Source organism: Pipistrellus hanaki (assembly GCF_964339955.1).
Source record: "Pipistrellus hanaki genome assembly, chromosome: 4".
Taxonomy (NCBI): Eukaryota; Metazoa; Chordata; class Mammalia; order Chiroptera; family Vespertilionidae; genus Pipistrellus; species Pipistrellus hanaki.
Window position 1 is genome coordinate 51900329 of NC_140506.1, and position 9381 is coordinate 51909709.

The 9381-nt window shown below is 41.3% G+C and overlaps 1 pseudogene across 1 annotated transcript; it reads left to right on the forward strand.

Annotated features, from left to right (window-relative positions):
* The first annotated feature begins 3420 nt into the window (after positions 1-3420).
* On the forward strand, positions 3421-6712 carry LOC311621095 (S phase cyclin A-associated protein in the endoplasmic reticulum-like; annotated as a pseudogene). The gene has a single exon. The product of its transcript is annotated as a S phase cyclin A-associated protein in the endoplasmic reticulum-like (transcript).
* The last annotated feature ends 2669 nt before the right edge of the window (positions 6713-9381 follow it).

Below are 9381 nucleotides of genomic sequence, written 5' to 3' on the forward strand. Positions count from 1 at the left end.
TCTCCCATCACTTGCTGCAGTCTCCCACCCACAATTCCCACTATAACATATGTATTTTTTAATACAAAGTATTAAGAAGCACAGAAAACTCCATTTCACTTAAATCAACCAAGGACGCTTTAAGACCTTGACTGCTACTGTAGCACTGGCATAAGTAGCTGAAAATGCATTGGTGTGATAATGTAAAATATGCCAAGAGTTACAGAGAGGATCATCTCCTTGAAATATGTTGTCTTTTAGGTATAAAACTATCAAAAGCAAGTTGATATAAAGCCCAGTGGCTGCTGTACGGTTTGCATACACTATTTCTCATTTTTAAAAGTAGCAAAATATATCTTAAAGCAAGTGCACTGCTAAGGATTCAGAGTTCAGCTCAGGCTTGAATCCTTTGTTGAGGGTCATGGTAGAATCACAGTGTTGGACTGCAAAGCACCTTCGTATTTTACTGACGAATAAATTGAATCCTCAAGCCCATGCTGCTGGTCAGTGGCAGAGCCTACTGTTGAACTTTCCTGATCCTAATCCTCTGCTTTTACCATGATCATACATTGCATTCTTCTGAAAATCTTCTACCACTACTCATGCTTACAAAGCTTATGTTGAACCTCACTCCTATTTCTTTTCAGATTGTAATAACTTTGTCTTAGGCTTTTTACTTTTTTTTCGATTAGAGAATTATAGTTAAAACTCTTCCCATAGGAAAACAAGACAGCATTTATTTTTTATTGATTTTAGAGAGAGGGGAAAGTATAGAGTGACAGAAACATTGATGAGAAACATCAGCTGCATCCCATCCCCCCTACCACCACCACCACACACACACACACACACACACACACACACACACACACACAAACACACCACCAGGAATCAAGCCTGAAATCTAGGCATGTGCCCTGACCAGGAATTGACCCAGTAATCTCTTGGTTCATGATCAATGCTCAACCATTGAGCCATGCTGGCCGGACAGCCTTTTGTGTTGAGCCCAAAACAATAAAATTGTAAAATCTCCAGCACATTACCATCTTCTCAGTCCCCAGCCAATACTATTTCTGAGAATACAACCTTAAGGTGAAGAAAAAAAAGAGGTGGGGATAGAGATTGGTGAATTCAGAAAACTATCAATAGAGATTGTAAACTGTTCACTCATCCCCAGCCATTACTCTGGACCCAAAGATGGACTGGAGTCAGTACACTAAATGTCAGCGCTATAGGGCAAGGCTCCTGACTTCACTGCCCTAATGCTGCCAAAGCTAAGATCATACTGCTGCTTTAATAGCATAAATAAAATTCCTTACATATGTGTTCCAGAGCCTCTGGGATTCCAGATGAGTCCGGCAAATGTACAAAGGCCCCTGTCCCTGGCTGGAGACATATTATTCTGAATATTTTTGTTTTTGTTTTTGCCTTTTTTGTAACAGTTACCACCTTATAGAGACTCCAATTTATTCATGTGCTCTTCTGCTTCTAGGTTGTGTCAACATCTCGACTTTTAACTACTACTAGTAGGATCCATGGTTTTTAAGGAGCTGAGTTCACATCTCCTGTGTATGATATGTTTCTTACTGAATGACGGTAATAGATTATATCAACTAGCAACTCAAAGAACAAATCCATGATTATACTACATGCAAACTACACAACAAAGTCACCTACTTTGCCACTGAAAAATTCAACTTTAACAAATTATTGCATGCTCACCTCTGGATTCAATGATTCCCCAAAACCATGGCTTATATACCTCACAAATACAACAGCTTTTCAAACCTTAATAGGGCAGGATCCTCTTTATTTGAAGCAGACTTTTATTGAGCTTCTACTCTAGGGCCAGAGCTAGAGCCAGGAACTACCATACAAAGTCAGCCAAAGGGGCAAATTGAATCTGCGGAAACAATTTGAGAATACAGATCTGTTCCATTAGCCATAAATGATTTCATAAAATGATTTTCAAATAAAAAAAAAATCAAATTAAAGACTGTGAGGATAATCTCACATAATATTGGAAAAAAATAATATTGACAATGAGCACAAACCAATATAGAAAATAAGTCTTTCAGACATTCAATATAATCAAAATGAAATTTTTGAAGTCAAAATGTAAAATTAAATTTTGCTGAAAATGGCACTTTCTAGAACAGATTGAGCCAGTCACTGCAAACTGTATTTTAAGAAAGAAGAGACAAGTTTTCTTTAAAGATTATTTTATATGAAACCTTTATCGTTGTGCTGCTCTTTTGCACTCATAATTTTCAATGTCTGTCTAAATAAAAATACTTCCTTCGATTGGATCCATTTGATTTTACAGCATAATTCTTTTCAAGATAACAATCAAGCTGGAGCCTGATTTCACCACTTAAGTGGAAACTGTTTCCTAATGGAAAAATACACCAAAATTGTGTCAATATAATTTTGGGGCAAAGTCATTTAACAATACAAAATTCAACACCAACTCTGTACTTTGCAGAATTCCTCTGCAAATTGTTTCTCAGGACACCAAGCATTCTGTTTTCATTTTTTTTTTTTTTTTTTTTTACTTATTTGGTTATTTTTTCCATTTTTTGTTTTATTTTATTCCTTATTATCTTGTTAGTCCATTTCAGAAATCTGTCTATTTAATGCAAAGATGAGCCCTTGCTAATGGAAGAATGACTACCACAATTTATTTTTAACATTTCTTTTTTGGGGGGAAAAAAAAAAGCTTGTACTTTAACATTAAAGAACATGTTCACTCTAGCAAAGCTAAATGTGGCAATTAAGCACCAAACTCATTGATAATTTTAAAGAAATCCCAAGGAAAACACTTTGGAGTCTCTTTTGCTTTTTAAATTTTTTATTGTCTGTACAATTCCATATTTTAGGTATCTGAGAGCTTTCACAGAAAATCAAAAGCATCACAAATTCAAATTTTACATTTTCTTAATTGTATATCAAGTAAGGCCTGCTTATACCCTATCATCTAAAATGTCATCTAAAAATACTGAACAGAGACCTATCAGGTTTGGCTCAGTGGATAGAGCATCGGCCTGTGGACCAAGGGGTCCAAGGTTCAATTCTGGCCAAGGGCACGTACCGTGATTGCAGGTTCCTCCCCAGCCAAGGCCCTGGTCAAGGATCTTGCAGGAGACAACCAATCGATGTGTTTCTCTCACATGGATGTTTCTGTCTGTCCCTCTCCCACTCTCCCTAAAAATCAATGCACACATATCCTCGGGTGAGGATTAACAGCAACAACAAAATACTGAATAGAAAATGATCTCATTAATCAGCTAATAATTGGAGCTGTTGTGTGTGTGCCTGTGTGTGTGTTGTGTTTTTTTAAGTTGTATAGCAAGGGGAATTTTTTCTACAGAAAAAACAGTACCCTAGAAATTATATGATAAAGGGCCTCTCGGACTGGCGGGCTGGGCAGGGAGCCGGGGCCGCGGGGAGTCATATCCCATGATAAAATGAGCTTCTTGGCATAGAAGGGAGTTAAAGAATGATGGCTTCATTCCAGCGCTCCAATAGCCAGGACAAAGTAAGGAGGATAGTTGCAGAGGAGAGTCGCACAGGAAGAAATCTCATAGCTTGGAGTGTTCCAGTAGAAAGCAAAGATGATGACGGAAAACCTAAATTTCAAACTGGTAGGAAACCGAAGAGGACAATTCCGGGGACTCATAAAACTACTAAACAGATCGCCGCGGTAGGTTGTAAAATAACATCCGCACATGGAGATAAACACTTGGATAAAAAGTCCCACTAAGACAAGGCACCCCCGCAAAATTGATCTGAGAGTTCGCTACTGGGCATTTCTGTTTGACAACCTTCGCCGGGCCGTCGATGAGATCTGTGTCACTTGTGAAATCAGATCAGAGCATGGTAGAATGCAAGGAGGTGCTGATGATGCTGGATAATTATGTAAGAAATTTTAAAGCATTGATTAACTGGATCCAACTGCAGGAAAAGCTAGAGAAGACTGATGCTCAGAGCAGACCCGATTCATTAGCGTGGGAAGTGAAGATGTCTCCGGGACGCCACGTGATTCCAAGTCCGTCCACAGATAGAATAAGTGTAACGTCAAATGCGCGGAGAAGTTTTAATTTTGGGGCTTCCCCAGGCACAGTGGCTGCGCCCTGTGTGGCTTCCGCAGGTGTTAGTTGGGCCGAGAAGGTCAAGGCTCATCATTCAGGGCCTGCCGCTGCTTCAGACCGAGCGCCTGCGCAGTCTTGCCTCCCCAATGGCAGTGCAGAAGACTTCCTGCAAAAACGAACGGAAAGATGCTGAAGGAAGGGAGACTGTGCAGAGAGGGAGGGCTGTTCGCTCACGGTCCACAGCAGGGATGCCAAAAGTTTCGACACGGGCATTAAGGTCGAAGGATGACAGCGATGAGGAAAACGTATTTCTTTTGCCGGATGAGAGCATACAGAAAGGTGAAGTGGGAGACGGACCTTCTAACGCCATAGAGGCTCGGCCCAAAGACTCATCACATTCATGTGAGCATCCTCTGGTTGAAAGGACCCAGTTCACAGCAAGTACACTGGATGACAGCAAGAACTCTGGCAGTAGTAGTATCCTACCAGATAGTTCTGTGTGAAGTTCTGAAATGTCTGCTGTGCAAGGGGATACCGTGTGTGTTTCAACTAATGATACCATGTGTGTGTCTCAACTAATCAGCAAGATGACTCACCTCCTTTGCAAACCAACAAAGAGAGATTGTCAGCAGAGAAAGCACGAATAGAAACTGAAATGGACTCTTCAGAGATTTCAAATTCCATGGCGGAAGTTCTGGCTAAAAAGGAAGAGCTGGCAGATCGCCTAGAAGAGGCCAATGAAGAAGCCATTGCTGAGAAAGAACAATTAACCAGAGAAATCAAAGCAGAAGAAAACAATGACATTAATATTGAAGCTGACAACGACAGTTATTTTTCTGCCAGCGTGGGTGGTGTAAATGTGATTTTCTGTGGTCTATCAACTGGAATGATGTCCTTGCAGATTATGAAGCTCATGAATCTTGGCGCCAAAATACCTCCTGGGGGGATATTGTAGAGGAGGAGCCTGCAAGACCTCCAGGGCACGGAATTCACATGCATGAGAAACTCTCCTCCCTGTCTCGCAAAAAAAAACAATTGCAGAATCTAAGAAGAAACATGAAGAAAAACAGATGAAAGCACAAAAGCTAAGGGAAAAGTTGCGTGAAGAGAAAACATGAAAGCTTCAGAAACTGTTAGAAAGGGAAGAAGCTGTCGGGAAGTGGAAGGAAGAATTGCTAGATCAGCGACGGAGGATGATGGAGGAGAAACTGCTTCATGCTGAATTCAAGCGAGAAGTGCAGTTACAAGCAATTGTGAAAAAAGCACCAGAGGAAGAAGCAAAGGTAAATGAAATTGCTTTCATAAATACCCTGGAAGCCCAGAATAAACGCCACGATGTGTTATCGAAACTGAAGGAGTAAGAGCAGAGGCTGAATGAGTTACAGAAGAGCGGCAGCAAAGACAGGAAGAAAAGTAAGCACGTGGCGAAGTTGTCTAGGAACGAAAGCAAGCGCGGGAGGCAGAGCAGCCGGCCCTTGTGGAAGAACTGCTAATGAAGAGGAAGGAGCAAGAGGCGCAGATTGAGCAACAGAGACAAGAGAAGGAGAAGGCCCGGGAGGACACCGACAGGGAGAGAGCGAGTGGCTGCTCTCATGGCCGCTCAGCAGGAGGCCACGGAGGAGCTGCAGAAAAAAGCACAGCGCAAGCAAGGATGAGAGCATCAGAAGGCACATGGAGCAGATGGAACAAAGGAAAGAGAAAGCTGTGCCCCTGAGCAGTGGATGCAAACACCGACTGAGCCCCCAAGCTGACCCCCTACGAGAGGAAGAAGCAGTGTTCTCTGTGCAACGTGCTGATCTCGTCGGAGGTGTATCTGTTCAGCCACCTTAAGGGAAGGAAGCGCCAGCAGGCCGTGAGGGAGAGCAGCAGCATCCAAGGGCGAGAGCTCTCCGACCAGGAAGTGGAGCATCTTTCCTTAAAGAAGCACATCGTTGACATTGTGGTCCAAAGCACAGCTCCACCCGAGCCTCTGAAAGATGGAGAAGAGAGGCAGAAAAACAAACAAACAAAAAAGCCAAAAAGAGAAAAGCCCGCATGAACTCCAGAGCCAAGGAATAGGAACATTTAATGGAAACAAAGAAATCTGGCTCAGATACGCCTTATAAAGCAAAGCTCCAGCGACTGGCCAAAGACCTGCTGAAACAGCTACAAGTCCAGGACAGCGGGTTGTGGGCCAACAACAAGGTCTCTGCGCTGGACGGGACCCTCGGGGAGATCGCCAGGATCCCGGAGAAGGAGAACGTGGCCGATCAGATTGCATTCCAAGTCGCTGGCGGATTAACCGCCCTGGAACACATTCTGCAAGGAGTGCTCCCGGCCGCCAACGTGAACACGGTTTCCCGAATCCCTCCTAAGTCTCTCTGCAACGCGCAATCAACGTTCACAGCCTCGCCTGCAGCAACTGCCCGGAAAACTGCACCGACGTCCTGTTCAGCAACAAGATCGCCTTCCTGATGGACCTCCTGACACACCAGCTGACGGTGTATGTTCCAGATGAAAATAATGCTTTTTTGGGAAGAAATACAAATAAGCAAGTTTTTGAAGGTTTGACAACTGGACTTCTCAAAGTCAGCTCTATGGTGTTTGGCTGCCTGATTGCCAATCAGCCAGATTTGCAACATTTGCCAATTTCCATGGAGTGAATATTACCATCGTGGCCAATGACTCACTAAGGGGACTCTGTTCAGTGAGAAGTTAGAAAGAGATGAGCAGTTATGTAGTAATTTGCCAGCAGCCATTAGTCCATGTGTTTTCTGACTTTGATAAACTCTCTACACAAATTGGATGGCCAAACACATACCCAAAGCACTGCCCATTGAGAATTTTGCATCTTCACTTTTTTTCTATTCTCTGCCAAAATCACCACAAACTGGGACTTTAGTGTGACTATCTTTGATTTTTAGTTCACACTCACAAAGTGATCTAACCCATTCACAAGCAAAGCTTATGCTTTATCTCTTCTAGCAGCTATCCTTAAAAGAGTTCCCAAATGGCCATAAGTTCGAATTGAGGGAGAATCGGCGTCTGAGACACTGGGGAAGCAGAGTGTCCAAAAGCCTAAAACTTTATAATTACAACCATACAGGACAAGAAAGTAAGCTACAGCTTTAATTACATAGAAGCAGATTAATTGAGTAGAAGCAGGACTCAGATTAAACAGATAAGTATTAAGAGGGGATAAATTGGCTCAATAAGTGGGAATTCCAAAGGAATGGAGACTTCAGACAGGACTGGATCAAGGCATTCAGATAATGTGATTTGGAATCTATTTCTTCCTTCGTCAAATCTTTCTCTCTCCACATCATCTTCATTTTTCAGGGGTGCTCTTTTGGTGACAAATATAGATACCACCACATGGTCTTATATTGCACTTATTGCTAAAAAATTATTCCCAGCAAAGTTTCCAAAAATGACTCTGATTCACCTTGCTTAGGTCATGAGCCCATCCCTAAATCAATCCTGTTGATAAGGAATGTGAGGCATTCTAACAGACAGGAACTGAGAGTGTCAACTTCTATATGTGGGTTTTTGAGTTTTGAGGAGAAGCCACCCATAAAGCAGGGAAAAAAAAAAAAAAAAAAAGAGTTTCCCATGAAAATAGGTGTTTTACTATTCAGAGAAAAGAATCCGCATGATGGGCAGGCAAAAATGCAATGCCAAAGATGACTTTATATTATAAATGTTTTTAATTTCTCCCTCTTTGCCCTCTCCCAGTTTATATCACATTCTTAGGCTTTACTGAGTGACTTATGGGTCACAAAATGACTCACAATATCTCCTAAGTCTCATATTTATTTTTTATTTTTTATTTTCTCTCTTTTTTGTTTTTGTTTTTGTTAATCTGCACCTGAGGATATTTTTTCCATTGATTTTTTAGATAGAGTAGGAGGAAGAGAGAGAGAGAAAAACATTGATGTGTCTAAAATAAATTTTCTTTTCCAGATAAATTGCAGTTTGATTGTTTTCTACCTTACCCATAATTAGCCTTTTATTTGTTTGCTATCTTTACAAGTACCCAACAGCTTGTACAGAAATGAATTTAGAAGGATTGTTGGATTACTTGTAGTTCTTATATGAGGCACTTGATTGGCAATTTATTTTCTCTGCTATGGAATGTAGACAATTTCAAACACAAGGAAGAGACCATCAGCAGCACTCAGTATCCTCCTCCTATTCCTTAGAATATGAAGAAGCAGGTTAGCAACGAGGCTAACCTGCTTCTTCATATTCTATGTTAATATAGACTATTGTTGAAAATTTTTCATTTTGGTCATCATTGGTAGTGTCACTGCCTTTTTCATGGTGCTTCAGTAATGTGTTCTGAAATGCCTGTTACTCAGTTCTAATTGAAAGAATTTTGTGAAAAATAGGAGTTCTATTATTCAGAGTAAAGAAAGAGCAGCTCTTATAATCTCATTGGCCAAGATTCTTAGTTTGACATATCTTAATGATATAACCATTGGCAGGACTGAAAGACATTCATTATACAATTTTAAACATGTGTCTCAATATTGTATTGGATTATAATGCCCATAGTAGCTGTAATTAATACACTTATCATTATGTTGATCATAACAAATCTCATAGATTGTATAATATGCAAAATAATTATAAGCAAAAGCCTTAAATAAAAACATCAAAGTGTCAAATGAAAAAAAAAAAAAGAGAGATAGTGTATATTAAAAGCATTAGTTTGGCCCTTGTCAGTATAGCGCAGTTGGTCGAGTGTTGTCTCCTGCACCAAGAGCTCACAGGCTCCATTCCCCATCAGAGCACATACCTGGGTTGTTGCTTGATCCCTAGTTGGAATGTAAAGGAGGCACTAATTGATGTTTCACTATCATATCAATGTTTCTCTACTCCTTCCTCTCTCTCTCAAATGTTGTTCTATTTAATTCTGCATTAAATAGATGTATGTAGAGGTAGAGAAATTAGCAATTTTGGGTAGTAATCTATATTTGTCACCAAAAGAGCACCCCTGAAATACAGTTCCAGCACTGTATTGAGTCTTCTGCATATATTATTTATATCTCATCCTATATAATAAAAGTGTAATATGCAAATCAACCAAATGGCCAAACAGCAGAACGACCATCCGATGACCATCTGGGACCACGCTATGACACCCACTGGCTCCAGGCCAGTCAAGGTGGGTGCAAGGTGGGTGCAATGCCGGCCATCACCCCATGATTGCCCCATAGAGGGAGGACCAGACCACCGGCCGGCAGGGTGATCAATTGTGGGGCTCCATAATCAACCCCACAGAAGGAGGCCCAGGCCACTGGCTGGCAGGCTGAGGCAGGTGGGAGGG